The sequence below is a fragment of the Elgaria multicarinata genome, chromosome 4 (assembly GCF_023053635.1).
Source record: "Elgaria multicarinata webbii isolate HBS135686 ecotype San Diego chromosome 4, rElgMul1.1.pri, whole genome shotgun sequence".
Lineage (NCBI taxonomy): Eukaryota > Metazoa > Chordata > Lepidosauria > Squamata > Anguidae > Elgaria > Elgaria multicarinata.
Genome location: NC_086174.1, coordinates 1,316,316 through 1,335,743, shown reverse-complemented (window position 1 = coordinate 1,335,743; position 19,428 = coordinate 1,316,316). Strand labels below are relative to the sequence as shown.

At 49.5% G+C, this 19,428-nt stretch overlaps 2 protein-coding genes across 2 annotated transcripts in view; both read right to left on the bottom strand.

Annotated features, from left to right (window-relative positions):
• The window catches only part of CLU (clusterin), a 445,162-nt gene extending 433,091 nt beyond the window's left edge, over positions 1-12,071 (bottom strand). The window contains exon 1 of the mRNA XM_063123702.1: positions 12,061-12,071. The gene's annotated coding sequence lies outside the window, so the exon portion shown is untranslated. The remainder of the gene's footprint in view (positions 1-12,060) is intronic.
• The window catches only part of RAB10 (RAB10, member RAS oncogene family), a 196,742-nt gene that overhangs the window by 58,464 nt on the left and 118,850 nt on the right, over positions 1-19,428 (bottom strand). The window lies entirely within an intron of this gene.

Sequence of the window (19,428 nt, the reverse complement as noted above, 5' to 3'; positions counted from 1 at the left end):
GCGCCTACAAGGCCATCAAGTCCAACCCCCTGCTCAATGCAGGAATCCACCCTAAAGCATCCCTGACAGATGGTTGTCCAGCTGCCTCTTGAAGGCCTCCAGTGTGGGAGAGCCCACAACCTCCCTAGGGAACTGGTTCCATTGTCGTACTGCTCTAACAGTCAGGAAGTTTTTCCTGACATCCAGCTGGAATCCGGCTTCCTTTATCTTGAGCCCGTTATTCCGTGTCCTGCACTCTGGGAGGATCGAGAAGAGATCCTGGCCCTCCTCTGTGTGACAACCTTTTAAGTCTTTGAAGAGTGCTATCATGTCTCCCCTCAATCTTCTCTTCTCCAGGCTAAACATGCCCAGTTCTTTCAGTCTCTCTTCATAGGGTTTTGTTTCCAGACCCCTGATAGTGCCCCCCCCCCACATATGATAGTGCCCCCCCCTACACATCCCTTTTCTTCCTATGGAGTTTATAACCAGGGATAACCTAGGGTGACCATACACCCGGAAAACAGAGGGCAACACCGGGTCTGGGGGGAAATCCCCTATTTGGGGGGGTAATCAGGAAAAATCACCGTGGCAGAGGCTGGAAAGGCCCATTCTAGCACTTCCAGAAACAGGCCTTCCCAGTCCCACCCCGCCCCCATCCAGGACTCTGCTGGGTCTAGGGTGACCATAATTTGGAAACCAAAAAGGACAAGATGCCCAGCTCCCAAGGGGGCGTGCCCACCAACATGCCCAGCCCCCAAGGAGGCGTGCCCACCCAAACATGGCCTTGGTCACAGGTCTGATTTCACAACACACAATTAAGACAAACCTGTTCTGCATGTTAAAATCACTGGAATAAAGATCAAGTGAGACATTCGATGTATCTGAAATTAACTTCACTCATTCCTACTTTTGTAGCTTTTGATGTACTTTGAAGCTTTTGCTATACTTTGTGTAATACAATCTCCCCTTCCCTCAAATATCTTTTCTGATTGCAAATCCTTCACTGGATAACCATAGTCTCACCTTTCCTAACATTTAACACTCTTTTCCCATCACCTTTCTCATATCCATACCCACACATTCAGCATACTTCTACCACTGAACAAATGAAGTAGCTGACAAGTACATAAAAATCTAGTACAACAAACAAGCAACCAAGCATTCAGAAAGAGTATAACATACTATTACCCTGCAAACATTAGCCATGGAACAAAATGGACTAAAAGCTAGCACCTCTTAGCTTGTCAACCAGGCATAACAGTCAAAAACAGCCAAGAAAAACACACATACCTCATTGACATAGCAATACCTAATGACAAAAATTGCAGAAAAGGAAGAGGAAAAGAGTGAAAACTATACACCACTGGCTATGGAAGTTAAAGAACTATGGCAACAGGAAAAAGTTACAATTTTCTGTTAGTCACATCAGTCACCAGCACCACATCAATTTTTTTTTTTTTTTTTTTTTTTTTTTTTACAGAACACCTTCAGAAATTAGGCCTACCAAAATACATCCACACCAACATCCAGAAAGCAGTCATACTTAAAGCATGTTCAATAGTCAGGAAATTTCTGAATCAGTAAAAGACTGCATGACTTGGCAAAGCCCATCACGTTCATCTAGAAAAACCACCACGAGCAAGAAAAGAGAGATAAATAATGATGGTGATAATGGCAACCCTGTTAATTTTTTAAAAGATTTTTTTAAGAAGGATAAATAGTTATCTCTAATTGTTACAAAATATACATCATGCCAATTATATCAAACAAATTGGAGAGGAAAGTCTATGGGTCAAAATACATTATTTAAAAAACAAATTACTATCTTCTAGCACCAGGTAGAGATACGCTTCTTCCTTTGCACTACGGAGCAAGTAGGCACAAATAACTCAAGCAAGTGAGCCAAACCACATACTACAGAGGATGGCTAAAAACAACTATGTTGGGAAACACACGCACACACACACCCATTCATAGACAGACAACCATTCACCCCATTTAGCCATAGACACTTACACACACCTCTTACCTCCTATGCTTGCTTCTCCTGGGAGGCGATGCACAGGAAACGTGTCCTTAAGCCCTTCACCCATGCCGATCTGGGCCTTTTCTTGTCCTGCACGATCAGGGCGGGGCAGGCCCATTTCCGACGACCCAGGAGAAGCCTGAATTTCCAGCCTCTCCCATGGCCCATCTGGACTTCTGTTGGGTCGCCACCATGGCGACAACCCAGAAGAAGCCCAGACCGCCGCGCAGCAGAGGCTGGGAAGGCCCGTTCCGGCACTTTTGGAAACAGGCCTTTCCAGCCCTGCCCCACCCACATCCGGGGCTCTGCTGGGTTGTCACCATAGCAAAGAACCAGCAGACACCCAGATGTACCATGAGAGGGGCTGGGAAGGCCTGTTTCCGGAAGTGCCGTAACGGGCCTTCCCAGCCCCTCCTGCCCAGTGATCCGGGCCTTTCCTTGGCCGGCAACATTGCGCTGGCCAAGAGAAGGCCTGGATGGGCCACGGGAGAGGCTGGGAAGGCCTGTTTCCGGAAGTTCCAGAAAGGGCCTTTCCAGCCTCTGCTGCACAATTTTTCTGGATCCCCCCCCCCAATATGGGATTTCCCCCTGGACCTGGTTTTGCCCTCAGTTTTCCGGATTGTTTGGGCAAAACCAGGCGTATGGTCACCCTAGCCTGAGTCGTCGCCATAGTGACAACCCAGCAGACACCCATATCAGCCTGCCAGCACTTTAAGGTCAGCAAGATCACCTTTGACAGCCGTTGGGTGGATGACCACATGGGAGAGGGCCTTTTCCACAGCGGCCCCACATCTTTGGAATAAGTTGCCAATGGGGGTCCACCGGGCTCCATCACTGCAGCCCTAAAAACTTCCTACTTTACTTTGGCCATTCCTGAACTATGTTTTATCAAACTGGGTTGTTGCTTCACTTGAGTGTTGTAAGTTTTCTTCTGTGCTGGTATTTGCTGTTTCTTTAGAACATTTGCTGCTATTGCTGCGTTTATTTTGTTTTTATTGGTTTTAAACAGGGCGTTGATGTTTTATTATGTTACTGTGTGCAGCACCATGTACACTGATGGTGCTATATAAACAATAACAACAACAACAACAACAACAACACAGCATTGGTTTTTATTATGTGTTTTATTGGCTCCTGCCTGAAAGACGGCCAAGAAATATTTTAAATAAATAAGCAAACAAACAACAGTGGTCATTGTTGATAACATAATCCAATGATAAGCCAAACAACACATGTAGAACAAGAACAAAAATATTACTGCAGTCACCCTTCCAACGGTCCTGTGAAGTAAAACCAAAGTCCATATCATTTTCGTCACATTGCAGGTGAGGAGCTGAGAGAGTGGCCATTGCCTAAGGCTGTTCCTCCTCTTACAACCTCGGGCTACCATAGTGGAAGACCCCCAGGCAGTGCCAGGTTTAGAAACGATCCCAGTAAGCCATGGCTTAGGACCCTCTAAATATGATGGCGATAACGAAGATGAAATTGCTTTGGAACGTACAGGTTGGAAAGTCTGCTGTGACTTACCGCAGAGTTGCTTTATACAGAGAAAGCGTGGCAACGCAGCATTTAGTACTGGAGGCAATGAAAGTACAGTTTAAAAGAAGTTCAAATCAACTAACTTTATTGGCCCTTTTACACATATCTTCAGAGAAGGCTACCTAACACTTTATCTAACTGCAAGCACCCCCTAAGGCTGGCTGTTACCCTTTCATTACCCTTCCTATTACATTGTAAGGCCATCTTTTCTCCTGCTTTCTATGGCACGGGGCCTCTGAATGTTGACATGGCTCAAGGCCTCCATCTGCCCCTGCTCCCTGCTCCAGATGGGGCAGGCCCATCTCATCTGTTGGGCTTCAGCGCCACCTGCTGCTGGACCCTGCTTATTGCAGCCATATCCCACAGCGGCTGCCAAAAGCCAGGAATTCGTCATCAGTGCGTGGCAATTCTCATGGGTCCAGGCTGGAAGAATCATAGAATCATAGAATAGCAGAGTTGGAAGGGGCCTACAAGGCCATCTAGTCCAACCCCCTGCTCCATGCAGGAATCCACCCTAAAGCATCCCTGACAGAGGGTTGTCCAGCTGCCTCTTGAAGGCCTCTAGACAGAATAGCCAGCGGCATTAAGATCCCATAGGCCTCCGTTCGCCTCTGGGGCAACAGGTTTTACAGGCCGGCTTTAAAGCAAGGCTGTCACCCAATTACAGAAATCTCAAATCAATTAATTGCACGACTTTTATTAAATTTATTGATTAATTAAGGGCACAATCCTAGACATGTTTAGACAGGGGAAAAAAGCCTACAACAACAAGCCCCAGCCAGCCATGCTGGGAGTTGTTGGCCATTTTTCTTTCTAAACCTGCCCATCAGATTGTGTGTCCATAAACACATGCATGAGAAAGAAACGGTTCTAAACAAAAGCCTGCTTTCTGTCGTTTGAGAACAGCTGGACCCAATCTGACCCTACCTGACCCAACAGCCTGACCCAACCTTTAGGGTGGATTCCTGCCTTGAGCAGGGGGTTGGACTCAATGGCCTTGTAGGCCCCTCCCAACTCTGCTATTCTATGATTCTATGAACCTGGCACACACACCCTAGAACTTTTAGGCTGGCTACGGGCTTGAAACAATCCAAATTTAATTATAAATTTGGATAAATTTGGAGAGCTTTGGCTATTGGGCGGAAAAAAATGTAATAAATAAATAAATAAATAAATAAAATATAAGGATTTCACATCATTAGCCCAACTATGAATAGATCTTTTAGAAATTTTCTCAGGTAGCACTTTGGTGGTGGTGGTGAGGGCAAACCTTTTCTTAGCATGTACTGTAATTTCAGTCAGTACAAAATCAGAGTATAGAATCATAGAATAGCAGAGTTGGAAGGGGCCTACAAGGCCATGGAGTCCAACCCCCTGCTCAATGCAGGAATCCACCCTAAAGCATCCCTGACAGAGGGTTGTCCAGCTGCCTCTTGAAGGCCTCTAGTGTGGGAGAGCCCACAACCTCCCTAGGTAGTTGATTCCACCGTAGCACTGCTCTAACAGTCAGGAAGTTTTTCCTGATGTCCAGCCGGAATCTGGCTTCCTTTAACTTGAGCCCGTTATTCCGTGTCCTGCACTCTGGGAGGATCGAGAAGAGATCCTGGCCCTCCTGTGTGTGACAACCTTTTAAGTATTTGAAGAGTGCTATCCTGTCTCCCCTCAATCTTCTCTTCTCCAGGCTAAACATGCCCAGTTCTTTCAGTCTCTCTTCATAGGGCTTTGTTTCTAGACCCCTGATCATCCTGGTTGCCCTCTTCTGAACACGCTCCAGCTTGTCTGCGTCCTTCTTGAATTGTGGAGCCCAGAACTGGACGCAATACTCTAGATGAGGCCTAACCAGGGCCGAATAGAGAGGAACCAGTACCTCACGTGATTTGGAAGCTATACTTCTATTAATGCAGCCCAAAATAGCATTTGCCTTTCTTGCAGCCATATCACACTGTTGTCTCATATTCAGCTTGTGATCTACAACAATTCCAAGATCCTTCTCGTTTGTAGTATTGCTGAGCCAAGTGTCCCCCATCTTGTAACTGTGCATTTGGTTTCTATTCCCTAAATGTAGAACTTGGCATTTATCCCTATTAAATTTCATTCTGTTGTTTTCAGCCCAGCACTCCAGCCTATCAAGATCACTTTGAAGTTAGTTTCTGTCTTCCAGGGTATTAGCTATCCCACCCAATTTGGTGTCATCTGCAAATTTGATCAGCGTTCCCTGCACCTCCTCGTCCAAATCATTAATAAAAATGTTGAAGAGCACTGGGCCCAGGACTGAGCCCTGCGGCACCCCACTCGTTGCCTCTCCCCAGTTTGAGAAGGTTCCATTGATAAGTACTCTTTGAGTCCGATTCTGTGGCCAACTGTGGATCCACCTAATAGTTGTTCCATCTAGCCCACTTTTAGCTAGTTTGTTAATCAGAATGTCATGTGGTACTTTGTCAAAAGCTTTGCTGAAGTCAAGATATATGACATATGATATATTACAGTAATATGAACTCTGGAAATTACTGAAGAAAACCCATCCTCAAATCTCATTGTGGTGATAGGGGTGCCAACTGGTATGTTCAAGAACGACCTCAAAAAGAAGTTTTGGATAGTTTCTGGTTTAGCCACCTTTGTCCAGCAAAAACAAGGGTCTCGCAGCATTGAGGAGGTTTATTCTGATTCTATGATTCTATGATCGCTCAGGGGTTGCTCCAACCCACAATAATAGATGTTATTATTGTATACAGCAAGTCAGAAAAAGTGGCACCGACTCCAAGAGGCCAGGAGGGTGGTTAATGGGCAGAGCCAAGGAAGCCATTAGGGCAGCCTTCCTCAACCTGGGGCGCTCCAGATGTGTTGGACTACAACTCCCAGAATGCCCCAGCCAGCTGGCTGGGGCATTCTGGGAGGTGCAGTCCAACACATCTGGAGCGCCCCAGGTTGAGGAAGGCTGCATTAGAGAGAGAGAAAAGGCTTTCTTCGGAAAATGGAAGGTCTTGCCCAAACGAGGAGAAGAAAAAGCAATAAAAACTTGCACAAAAGAAATGCAAGCAGAAAATAAGGGAGGCAAAAAAGAAAGGGATTTTGAGGAGCATGTTGCTAATAGCGTTAAGACCAACAATAAAAGCACGATTTAAATACATCAGAAACTGGAAACCCACTAGGGATGCAGTTGGATCATTGGATTAAGTACCAAGGGGGGATAAGGAGACTGCAGCGAAACTCGGTGAATTTGTTTCCTATGCTGCCATGCCACGCCTGAATAGATGTTTTCAGGAAGAGAGCCTGAAGAACAGAAGCAAATAGTGTTGACAAGGGATGAAGTTTTTGACCTTCCTGACAAATTGAAAGCGAACACATTGCCAGGCCCAGGTGGCCTCCATCCAAGAGCTCTAGAAGGACTCCACTGCGGAATTGCTAGTCTTTCAAGTGCGGCGGAGAGGGCTTGCCCTTGCCAAGGTCACCCAAGGTCAGGTGTGCTTTAGGGTGGATTCCTGCATCGAGCTGGGGGTTGGACTCAATGGCCTTAGAGGGCCCCTTCCAACTCTTCTCTTCTATGATTCAATGAGTCCACGGCAGGAAGGTGATCTCACACGTGTCCCCACGCTTGAATCCAAGTCCAGTTGTCAGCCACTGGGCCACACAGCCCCACAGTCCTGCTCACCTCCCATGCATAAACCTCTTTTCACAGGCCTCTCCTTCCACCTGCAGGAGCTCGCGTCTATTAAAATTAAAATATGCCCACGCAATTGGTTTGCTGCACCCCCAGGACACGCTCCAGGCGCAGCTCCGCTAATTTGGCCAGGTGGCGTGTGTTTACGGGGGTGGGTGGGGCAGGCTGGTGCTGAGAAACCTTCTGCTAAAATTAGGCGCCGTGCAGCGGGCAGGTCAGCCAGCAAAGGGCATCTGCTAAAAGCATTTTTGGAAGGGATCTTGAGTCTGGCCCAAAGCCACCAGAGTGACAGGATGCTGGGAGGGGAGCCAGATCCTGCTGCCGACGCTTCCGGGCGAAAGGGGCAGAGCAAGGCTCATGGAGTAGGTTTACAAAACGGCAGGAATTGGGAGGGGGGCAGGAAGAAAGAGAGAGAGTCTGTGTCACGGAGAACAGCTGCCTTCAGAAAGAAAGGAGACCTCCAAAACCTCAGAGAATCTGGACCCCGGCACAGATTTCTTCAGACCCTGTAACCATCCCCCAAAGCCTGTGCACCAGCGCCAGATGCCCAGGGGCCAACCTGCAGCTGGTTCACCTTGATGTGGAACAGGCATGAGAGCCATGGCTCTTACTGATCCATGGCTCCTATTGGCTCCTGCTTCCAGAAGAGGGGGTGGTGATATACAGTGGGCCCGGGAGGGCTGGTCCATCCCCACAATGCCAAAGTTGCAAAGCAGCAGGGGCTGAGGGTGCCATTTGCAATCAGCCAGCAGAGGGCGCTCGAGGATCCCCTGCTGGAGGTTGGAGAGAAAGGATGGAAGCCTTGGTTGGCTGGGACTCGGAGGTCTTCCCTTTGGACAGCAGCGGACTGGTTTTGAAGCACCCTCGGGTTCAGCCCAGATGAACCTGTTCTGTCCCAGGCCGAGCTCTGAAATGGAAAGCCTTCTTCCGTAGTTACGCACCAGAAGGGAAACCCCCAGAAGGCAAAGCCCAGATGAGCTGATAGCTGGGGCGTCACCCAGAATCCTCTCCTCAGTATTAAGAGCAATGTTGGGGGTGGGTGGGTTTCAAAATGGAGAATTCAACACATAGACGGCTGGATCAATAGATAAACGGGGCCTGGAAGTTGTTTGCTTGTGTGCCTGGTTTTAAGAGGTCACCCTACTTGGATCCCGTGGGAAGAGCCAAGCCAAAGGGCTGTGCCGTAGCTCTGACCACAGGGTGTTAGAGCAAGGGCCCAGTGCTCTTTAACATTTTTATTAATGATTTGGACGAGGAGGTGCAGGGAACGCTGATCCAATTTGCAGATGACACAAAACTGGGTGGGATAGCTAATACCCTGGAAGACAGAAACAAACTTCAAAGTGATCTTGATAGGCTGGAGTGCTGGGCTGAAAACAACAGAATGAAATTTAATAGGGATAAATGCCAAGTTCTACATTTAGGGAATAGAAACCAAATGCACAGTTACAAGATGGGGGATACTTGGCTCAGCAGTACTACAAACGAGAAGGATCTTGGAATTGTTGTAGATCACAAACTGAATATGAGCCAACAGCGCGATATGGCTGCAAGAAAGGCCAATGCTATTTTGGGCTGCATTAATAGAAGTATAGCTTCCAAATCGCGTGAGGTACTGGTTCCTCTCTATTCGGCCCTGGTTAGGCCTCATCTAGAGTATTGCGTCCAGTTCTGGGCTCCACAATTCAAGAAGGACACAGACAAGCTGGAGCGTGTTCAGAGGAGGGCAACCAGGATGATCAGGGGTCTGGAAACAAAGCCCCATGAGGAGAGACTGAAAGAACTGGGCACATTGAGCCTGGAGAAGAGAAGATTGAGGGGAGACATGAGAGCACTCTTCAAATTCTTGAAAGGTTGTCGCACAGAGGAGGGCCAGGATCTCTTCTCGATCCTCCCAGAGTGCAGGACATGGAATAATGGGCTCAAGTGACAGGAAGCCAGATTCCTCTTGCACATCAGGAAAAACTTCCTGACTATTAGAGCAGTGCGACAATGGAACCAGTTCCCTAGGGAGGTTGTGGGCTCTCCCACACTAGAGGCCTTCAAGAGGCAGCTGGACAACCCTCTGTCAGGGATGCTTTAGGGTGGATTCCTGCATTGAGCAGGGGGTTGGACTCGATGGCCTTGTAGGCCCCTTCCAACTCTGCTATTCTATGATTCTATGGCGGCAGCAGCAGCAGCCTTCTGAGTGCAGACGCAGGGTCAAGCTGTGCATGAGGTGCGAGGCCTGCGCTTGGATCTCCTAGACTCATTTTATTCTCACCAAAGCAGCCACTGAGGGCCCTGATGCGCCTCGGGGCTGAGGCACGGAGAAAAGCACAGGGCCTCCAGTTCAGACTGCGCTCTCCCTTGCCTTACCAGCACCACAAGAGTTTGCCTCTGGCCTTCCGGAACAGGTCGTCCTATAATGGGCCCCCCCGTGAGGTGGAGTCCCGCCCCGGTGAGGACATTGGAAGCTGCTTTCCACCACCAGGCCAGGCTCCCTCTGGATCAGGAGTGTCCACTCTGACTGGCAGCAAGGGCCTTGCAGGGTTTCTGGCAGAAAAGGGCCTAATAGAATCCTAGAATAGCAGAGTTGGAAGGGGCCCACAAGGCCATCGAGTCCAACCCCCTGCTCAATGCAGGAATCCACCTCAAAGCCTCCCTGACAGATGCTTCCCCAGCCCTGGCAAGCAACATCAGCAGGGCCGGCCCTCCCGTGAGGCAGGGTGAGGCGCCTGCATCAGGCAGCTGAGTCTGGAGGAATGGCGAATTGCCCCATTTCCTCACCACCACCACCAGCAGCATCAGCCTCCACCAGGAGGGCCTGGCGCCTCTGCCCTGACGCCTCCGGTGGGAGGCTCCCCTTGCGGGAGCCTCTCAGCCGCTTCTCCGGGCCCCGTGGCTCTCCATAGAGCTGGTGCAGAGGTAGCATCGGGGGGAGGGAAGGGGTGCGATTTGGCAGCAGCAGCACTTCTGCCGGAGCTGAGAGATGGAACATGGGTAGAACCTTCTGCAGGCAAAGCAGGTGCTCGGTGGCTGAACGGCGTCCCGTCCTCAAGCGAATTCGTTCTCGGCCCCCGAAAGGGCCCCGATCCCCGCAGCGGTGCAGTGGGCCTTGATCAGCACACCGGCTCTCCCTGGGCCCTTCTCCAGGCTGGGCGCCCCATGCTGAAAAGGCTCGGCTGCTGCTCGGGGAGGGGCAGCTGGGACACGGCTTTGCAGGGGGATTAAACCTCTTGCGGCTAATCAAGTCTCAGCACCCGGCCTGCTTCCTCAGAAGAAGAGATTAGCCCTCCGTTGATTAATTAATTCATTAATTGGGGGGTGTTTTCGTTTTTATTCAGTGCCCAGCTTTATCCCAAGCTGCCCTCTGACACAGAGAGCCTGGCTCCGCAGAGCCACGGACGGGACTGCCACGCCAATGCCCCGTGGGCTGGTGGGCAAGGTTCCACAAATGGGATTAGGGGCCCCTCAGGGGAGAAAGGGCTTCGGGGCTGCGCCCTGAGCTGACCCTTCCTTCTGGACCAGGTCCAAACGAAGGGATCAGAACAGGCAGGCGGTGGGGAAGACGTGGGGCTGGGAGGGGAGCCTCGCAGGGGGGGCGCTGCTGCCTTTCTGGAGCAGAACACTGGACCAGAGGGACCCGGGGCCTGATCCAGCACAGCTCTCCTGGCGCTCCAGCACAGAATTTTCCAGCAGACGGGTGGAAGGACCAACCCAGCGCCTCACCTGGCAAGGCCTCGCCGCCACGTCTGTGCTCCTGCACTGTGCCTGAGGGTGGCACATCCCGTGTCAAATTTGCAGATGACAGTGGGATAGCTAATGCCCTGGAAGACAGAAACAAACTTCAAAGTGATCTTGATAGGCTGGAGGGCCGGGCTGAAAACAACAGGAGGAAATTTCATAGGGATAAATGCCAAGTTCTACATTTAGGAAATAGAAACCAAAGGCACACTTACAAGATGGGGGATACTTGGCTCAGGGATACTACAAACGAGAAGGATCTTGGAATTGTTGTAGATCGCAAGCTGAATATGAGCCAACAGTGCGATAGGGCTGCAAGAAAGGCAAATGCTATTTTGGGCTGCATTAATAGAAGTATAGCTTCCAAATCACGTGAGCTACTGGTTCCTCTCTATTCGGCCCTGGTTAGGCCTCATCTAGCGTATTGTGTCCAGTTCTGGGCTCCACAATTCAAGAAGGACGCAGACAAGCTGGAGCGTGTTCAGAGGAGGGCAACCAGGATGATCAGGGGTCTGGAAACAAAGCCCTATGAAGAGAGACTGAGAACTGGGCATGTTTAGCCTGGAGAGGAAAAGATGGAGGGGAGACATGAGAGCACTCTTCAAATACTTAAAAGATTGTCACAGAGGAGGGCCAGGATTTCTTCTCGATCCTCCCAGAGTGCAGGACACGGAATCTGGATCCATTTCAGTCGGGTTTCAGGCCCGGCTTTGGCACGGAAACAGCCTTGGTCGCCCTGTATGATGACCTATGTCGGGAGAAGGACAGGGGGAGTGTGACTTTGTTGATTCTCCTTGATCTCTCAGCGGCTTTCGATACCATCGACCATGGTATCCTTCTGGAACGTCTGGCTGAGTTGGGAGTGGGGGGCACTGCATTGCAGTGGTTCCGCTCCTACTTAGCGGGACGGCTCCAGAAGGTGGTGCTTAGGGGACATTGCTCGGCCCCGTGGACTCTTCAGTATGGAGTTCCGCAGGGATCGGTCTTGTCCCCCATGCTGTTTAACATGTACATGAAACCGTTGGGTGCGGTCATCCGGAGTTTTGGAGTGCGCTGTCATCAGTACGCTGACGACACGCAGCTCTACTGCTCCTTTTCATCCTCATCAGGTGTGGCTGTGGATGTGCTGAACCGGTGCTTGGCTGCGACAATGGACTGGATGAGGGCTAATAAACTGAAGCTCCATCCAGACAAGACTGAGATGCTGCTGGTGGGTGGTTCCTCTGATCGGATGGGGGGTGTTCAACCGGTTCTGGATGGGGTTGCACTCCCCCTGAAGGAGCAGGTTCGTAGCTTGGGGGTTCTCCTAGAACCATCTTTGTCACTTGAGGCTCAGGTGGCCTCGGTGGCACGGAGTGCTTTCTACCAACTTCGGTTGGTGGCCCAGCTACGCCCCTATCTGGACAGGGATAACCTAGCTTCAGTTGTCCATACTCTGGTAACTTCCAAATTAGATTACTGCAATGCCCTCTACATGGGGCTGCCTTTGAAGACGGTCCGGAAGCTGCAGCTTGTGCAAAATGCGGCGGCCAGATTGATAGCTGGAACAGGGAGGTTTGAGCATGTAACACCGATTCTGGCCCGCTTGCATTGGCTGCCTATATGTTTCCGAGCCCAATTCAAGGTGCTGGTCTTAACCTATAAAGCCCTACATGGCTTGGGACCACAATACCTGATGGAACGCCTCTCCCGACATGAACCTACCCGTACACTGCGCTCAACATCTAAGGTCCTCCTCCGAGTGCCTACTCCAAGGGAAGCTCGGAGGATGGCAACAAGGGAGAGGGCCTTTTCAGTGGTGGCCCCCCGACTGTGGAATGATCTCCCCGATGAGGCTCGCCTGGCGCCAACATTGTTATCTTTTCGGCGCCAGGTCAAGACTTTTCTCTTCTCCCAGGCATTTTTAACAGCATTTTAACAGCATTTAACAACGTTAAGTTTGTTTTTAATGGACCCCACAATTGTTTTTTTTAAATGGATACTGTTGTTTTTATACTGTTTTTATGTGTGTGTGTGTGTGTGTGTGTGTGTGTGTGTGTGTGTGTGTTTTTAAATTGTATACTTTTAATGTTTACTATTTTTAAATGTTGTAAACCGCCCAGAGAGCTTCGGCTGTGGGGCGGTATATAAATGTAATTAAATAAATAAATAAATAAATAAATAAATAACGGGCTCTAGTTAAAGGAAGCCAGATTCCAGCTGGACATCAGGAAAAACTTCCTGACTGTTAGAGCAGTACGACAATGGAACCAGTTACCTAGGGAGGTTGTGGGCTCTCCCACACTAGAGGCCTTCAAGAGGCAGCTGGACAACCACCTGTCAGGGATGCTTGAAAGCCTCTAGTGTGGGAGAGCCCGCAACCTCCCTAGGTAACTGGTTCCATTGTCGTACTGCTCTAACAGTCAGGAAGTTTTTCCTGATGTCCAGCTGAGAGGACTTGCACTGTCCTCCCAGTGCAAGTCCTGGGGCAGCAGACTACACTGCCGTTAGCCTAAAGCAGCCTTCCTCAACCTGGGGCGCTCCAGATGTGTTGGACTGCATCTCCCAGAATGCCCCAGCCAGCTGGCTGGGGCATTCTGGGAGTTGTAGTCCAACACATCTGGAGCGCCCCAGGTTGAGGAAGGCTGGCCTAAAGCATCCTGAAATCCTGGACTGCTTTGGATCTGCCACAAACGTTACAGTAGCCACCAGCTATGAAAAGCCAGCGGTGTTTGTTTGTGCCACCATCTAACTTGTGCCCATTATAGGAGCATCATTAGTCCTTAAACTGAAAAAAACCTGAGGGGGCAATCCTATTCAGATGCTCGTCAGCCCTCGAACTCCGAGGCTGATGGGTATCTTATGCAGAGCAGGAGGAGCGTGGAGGTGAGCGTCACCACTGCTCTTCTCCTGCTCTGCATTTTTGCTAGATGGGCGTGGTTGTGTTTTTTTTGCCCATCTAGCTAGGGCTCTGTGGAGGGGGGTGGGTGAAGGAGGCTGGGGAGAGCTGGGAATAGCTCGTAATTCCACTTCCCCAGTCGTCTCCGCTCCCCACCCTCAGATCTGTCCTCTTTTCCTCCTCTCCAAGTCATCGTTTCGATCTCAGAGAGGCGGCTGCTGTAGTTCTCTCAGCATTTTTGTGAACCGCCCAGAGAGTTATTGGGCGTTATAAAAATGTAATAAATAAATAAATAAATTGACTGCGAGGGGGACAAGGAGCTTCGATTCCTGATCCCAGGTCGGAGTACGGTCTCTGACCTCATATCCATATCTGACCTCATATCTCTGACCTCATATCAAGAGGCAGCTGGACAACCCTCTGTCAGGGATGCTTTAGGGTGGATTCCTGCATTGAGCAAGGGGTTGGACTCGATGGCCTTATAGGCCCCTTCCAACTCTGCTATTCTATAATTCTATGATTCTATGATTCTAAGTATCCTACCCCCCGCCCTCTCCAGACATTGGTTAGGGGGTCATAGGATTGCTGTCTTAAAGAAACTGATATTTCTCTTTGTAGGGCAAGAGCAGTGCAGATAGTTGTTCCTGGAGAAGGCATGTGATAACCCACCTATACTGCAGAATATCCTATGAGAGTAAAGTTTGCTCAGGAGTTATTGGAGAGGGACTTTATCAAAAGCCTTTTGAAAGTCAGATCTCCAATAGAGCATCCCTATCCATATGCTTGTTGGCACTCTCATAGAGCTCTAAAACGTTATTGAGACAGGACTCACCTTTTTGGAAGCCATGCTGATTCTCCTCCAGCAAGACTTGTCCTTCTATATGCTTGATAATTGTATATATTATAATAATGCTTTCTTCCAGATTGCCCAGAACAGATGTTAAGCTAACTGGCCTGACATTTCCTGGATCCCCCCCCATCCCCCACCGGATCGCTTTTTAAAAATTGTTTTATATTGCCACTTTCCAATCCTGAAGAATGACAGCCAATCGTAGAGAAAAGTTACATATTTCTGTCACAAGATCAGCAATTTCACAGTTGAGTTCTTTAAGAACACTTGGGATGGATTATCCATCTGGACTCCAGTGCTTTGTTAATGTCTAAGCTCAAACTGGATGCAACAACAGCAGACCCAAGTGCTCAAACCTGGATCTGCCTGTGGCATTACACCCCACAAGTCAGTTCCCAAATGTATGTCTGCAGTTTGTAAGTCTGTGGTGAGTTTAGAATGTTGGCCTGAGTGGGCGGAGTTAGGATGTCTTGGGAGGGGGAGGAGTGATATATAAGGGAAGGACGGAGGGGATTGCGGGGGACTTCTTAGGTCCTCTTAGAGTCTGTAGTGCTCTCTGTGTTTAGGGTACTTAAGTTCTGGGAAATTTGATGGTCAGTGTAGAGAGCGCTGTCTTTGGAGTGTGGTGTGCACGTAGTGGAAGTATATTAATCAATACAGATAATAAAGAAAGCTCAAGAGTGATTGTGTGAGAGAAAGGAAAGCGCGTATGTGAATGAGTGACCGGATTGTATGAAAGGTTTCAAAAAGGGTTTTAAATGTTATTTGAAACAAAGCTTGTGAACTTTTAACAATAAATTTTGATTGTTTTGTTTTTAAACTACCACAAAAATCCCACGTGTCTGTTTGGCATTTAACATCTGAAGTTTACTCATTTAACACCCACTCTGTCAATAATTCCCCTCAGCACATATATTTTCACTGTCTAGCTCCTTCCTATCTCTCATCTCACACTATTGCCCCGCTCGTGCTCTTCGCTCCTCTGATGCCATGTTTCTCGCCTGCCCAAGGGCCTCTACTTCCCTTGCTCGGCTTCGTCCATTTTCTTCCGCTGCCCCTTACGCCTGGAACGCTCTTCCAGAACATTTGAGAACTACAAGTTCAATCACAGCTTTTAAAGCTCAGCTAAAAACTTTTCTTTTTCCTAAAGCTTTTAAAACTTGATTTTGTTCTGACTTTATACTGTTAGTTTTACCCTACCCTGTGCCTGTTTGCATTCTCTTCCCCTCCTTATTGTTTTATTATGATTTTATTAGAATGTAAGCCTATGCGGCAGGGTCTTGCTATTTACTGTTTTACTCTGTACAGTACCATGTACATTGATGGTGCTATATAAATAAATAAATAAATAAATAAATAATAATAATAATAATATAACTCACAGTGTTTTATTTTATATATTAAAATCCTTCTCCATTTAAACCCCTTCCTCCACATAGTTTGGAGGAAGGTGGGCTTTACCCCTTGCCTCAGGCGTATCAAGCGGTGGTGCTTGGCTTGAGCAGGGAGTAGCCGTGGCCGGGCCCGGTGTTCAGAGCCTGCGTCGTGGCACTGCCCCCCCCACCTAGGAAGTGCAGGGGGTGAGGTGGGGGGCTGCTTAAAAGAGCAGCTGCTCCCACTCCTCCAGCTAGGGGGAAGGCCTGTGGGGAGATCAGCTGTAGGCAAAGGGGAATTGAGCCCACCCACTCCCACTCTGGTTGGAGCCCTTCAGGCTTGGGGAGACGCTGGGCAAGGGCAAATGCTCGGGCAGCCCTCGAGAGCGACATGCGTCCGCGGAAAGAGCCTCTGAGCTTTGCAACATCCAGCCTGTTTAGTTGCAGCGACCGAGGAGTGGGGGAAGGGCTGCACCCTCACCCTCTTGCCCAGAGTGCTAAGTCAGCTGGGGAGTGGGGGGGCACATCACCCCAGCTGAACTGTGCCTGGCAAAGCTGCCTGGGCATTGTAGAGGGGGGCCGGGAGCGGAGGCAGCCCTGCCTGGAATGTGCTCTGCCAGCCAATGGGTTTGTTGTGGTTGCAGGGCAGCTGGTCAAGGTCCCCCCACCACCCCCGCTTGCATGGCCTGTTGGCACTTCTCTGCCCAGGGGAGGCTGCAGCACACGCAATGGGAGGCAGACAGTGGCTAAAGCTTTTGCCGGTGTGTGTGTGTGTGTGTGCGTGTGTGTGCGCGCACACGCACACTTTTTGACAGACAAAAGCCCCCCAGACCCTCCGTAGAGATGGCAGGCAGGACTGGCCGGAGCCTCAGGGACTTTCCTGTGGGTGGCCTGGATCGCCATGGAGGCGTGTGCGTGCAGGTCTCCCTTCCACCCTGCCCCAGGAAAGGACGTTGGTGCTTCGGTGCTGCCACCTTTGCCCCTTTGCCTCCGACGAGATTTTAGTACTGATGTACTATTTTCAGGCGGCTTCCTCTTCCACCCCCTCCCTGCTGTTTTCATTTTGTTTTTAATGATTATGTAGTTCTGTGAACTTTTATCACAAACCGCTCTGATCATTTCTGTTGAAAGGTGCTGCGTACATTGATGAAATAAGGAGAGGGCCTGCATTTAAAAAAAGAAAGCGCGCGCACGCGCGCACGCGGCAAAAGCTTTAGCATCTGTGCACAGAAATGCATAACCAAGGGTGTATTCCCAATCATGCCACTCCTGTTGCCCCAGCATCACTCTAAGACTGGATCAAGAAATCTGGGTGGCTGAAGTAGAAAAACTACATTTAGGGAGGGGCCGTAGTCCTGTGGTGGTAGAGGCCCTGCTCCGCACGCAGAAGGCGCCAGGTTCAATCCCCAGCAGCTTCTCCACGTACGACAAGGTAAGAATCCCTTGCGGCTGTTCTGAACCAGTGCCTGGGCACGGTAATGGACTGGATGAGGGCTAACAAACTGAGACTCAATCCAGACAAGACAGAGGTACTGTTAGCGGGTGGTTCATCTGTCCGGTGAGGTGATGTTTGCCCTGTCCTGGACGGGGTTGCACTCTCCCTAAAGGATCGGGTCCATAGTTTGGGGGTGCTCTTGGATCCAGAACTGTCACTTGAGGCACAGGTGAACTCAGTGGCAAAGAGCACCTTTTATCAGCTCAGGCTGATATACCAACTGCGCCCTTATCTGGACAGAGATAGCCTAGCTACAGTGATCCATGCTCTGATAACCTCTCGCTTGGATTACTGCAATGCATTATACGTGGGGCTGCCTTTGAAAACGGTCCGGAAGCTTCAGCTGGTACAAAACAGGGCAGCCCGTTTACTAACAGGGACTGGCTGGCGAGATCATATCACGCCAGTCCTTCTACAACTTCATTGGCTGCCAGTCCAGGTCCGGGCCCGATTCAAAGTGCTGGTATTAACATTCAAAGCCCTAAATGGCTTGGGGCCAGGTTATTTGAAGGAACGCCTCCTCCCATATGTACCTGCCCAGACCTTAAGATCATCCACAGGGGTCCTTCTCTGTGAGCTCCTGCCGAAGGAAGGGTGGCTACTAGGAGGAGGGCCTTCTCCGCTGTGGATCCTTCTCTGCTGTGGCACCCCGGCTGGGGAACGAGCTCCCCAGAGAGGTTTGCTTGGCGCCTACATTGTTTTCCTTTTGTCGCCAGCTGAAGACCTTTTTATTTTCTCAGTATTTTAACACCTAATTAACTTAAATTTAAACTCTGCTGTTTTAATCTCATATTTAAACCTTTATCAATTTTTGCTGTGTGGTTTTATCCTGGTCATGTTTTTTATATTGCATTTTGTATTTGTGTTTTTAAATTGCTGGTTGTTTTATTATGCTCTTCATGGTTTTAATTTTGTGAACCACCCAGAGAACTTCGGCTATTGGGTGGTATAGAAATGAAATAAATAAATAAAACAAATAAATTAAATCCCGCCTTGTTGACACCCTGGAGAGCCCTTTGCTGCCAGTCCGTGTTGACAGCCCTGGGCTCGATGGGCCAAAGGTCAGGCTCAGGACTAGGCAACCCTTGGTGCTCCTGAATCCAAGACAGCCCCCTCACTCTTCCCTTGATGCTCTTCCGCATTTCCCATTTGTTTCAGTGGGTCACGCTCAAGCAATCTCCCCCAGTGGCAGGACACGGAATAACAGGCTCAAGTTACAGGAAGCCAGATTCCAGCTGGACATCAGGAAAAACTTCCTGACTGTTAGAGCAGTACGACAGTGGAACCAGTTCCCTAGGGAGGTTGTGGGCTCTCCCACACTAGAGGCCTTGAAGGGGCAGCTGGACAACCACCTGTCAGGGAGGCTTTAGGGTGGATTCCTGCATTGAGCAGGGGGTTGGACTCGATGGCCTTGTAGGCCCCTTCCAACTCAGCTATTCTATGATTCTATGACTAGGTGCCGTGGGTGAGATCCATCTGTCCTTCCTCTGCTATGCTGTGCCCCCTCCCCTTGCCTGATGAGAAGGCTGCTTTGGCATCCCATCCACCCTTGTAAGTCCAGGGTCTGGTGTTCATGTAAGTCCTGTGCGCATGACTGGGGCCAGGCAAAGCCGGTAGTAGGCCCAGGCCAGATGGGAAATGTAGGCCCCATTTCAAACTGATCATTAAGTATTTTTAATCAGTTCTAAATACATATGAACTAGAATGGTTTATAAAAAAGGTGATGGCAAGTGCTTTTATTCAAGATGTATATAAGGCATCACTTCTTCGTCTTCAGAAATGCTTTACGTGCTTTTCTTTGGGCAAATTCATCAGCAACAACAGAAAAATCAAGCAATTTTGCCCAGGGGGACTTGGAGTAGCCCCCCTCAAAATCGTAGGCCCCTGCCAACTGGCCCCACAGC